The sequence below is a fragment of the Penaeus monodon genome, chromosome 22, assembly GCF_015228065.2.
Source record: "Penaeus monodon isolate SGIC_2016 chromosome 22, NSTDA_Pmon_1, whole genome shotgun sequence".
In the NCBI taxonomy this organism is placed as follows: domain Eukaryota; kingdom Metazoa; phylum Arthropoda; class Malacostraca; order Decapoda; family Penaeidae; genus Penaeus; species Penaeus monodon.
Genome location: NC_051407.1, coordinates 1,521,881 through 1,522,110, shown reverse-complemented (window position 1 = coordinate 1,522,110; position 230 = coordinate 1,521,881).

Here is a 230-nt window from a genome sequence, read left to right as displayed (position 1 = left end):
TTGATATAAGATTCATTTTAATATTTTTTTTCTGTATATCACATAATTAAAATATATCATTGTGGGAATGTTATTGAATATTGTATGTACTGCTTTATATGTAAACTGTTTTGTAAATGTGTAATCGAGTAAGTATTTACTGGGCCCTTAATGTGATGATATTGAAGCACAAAAGGAGATGTGTAATGTGGTGCTGGTGTTTCATTATCCTAAATGAACAAAAAATAGTC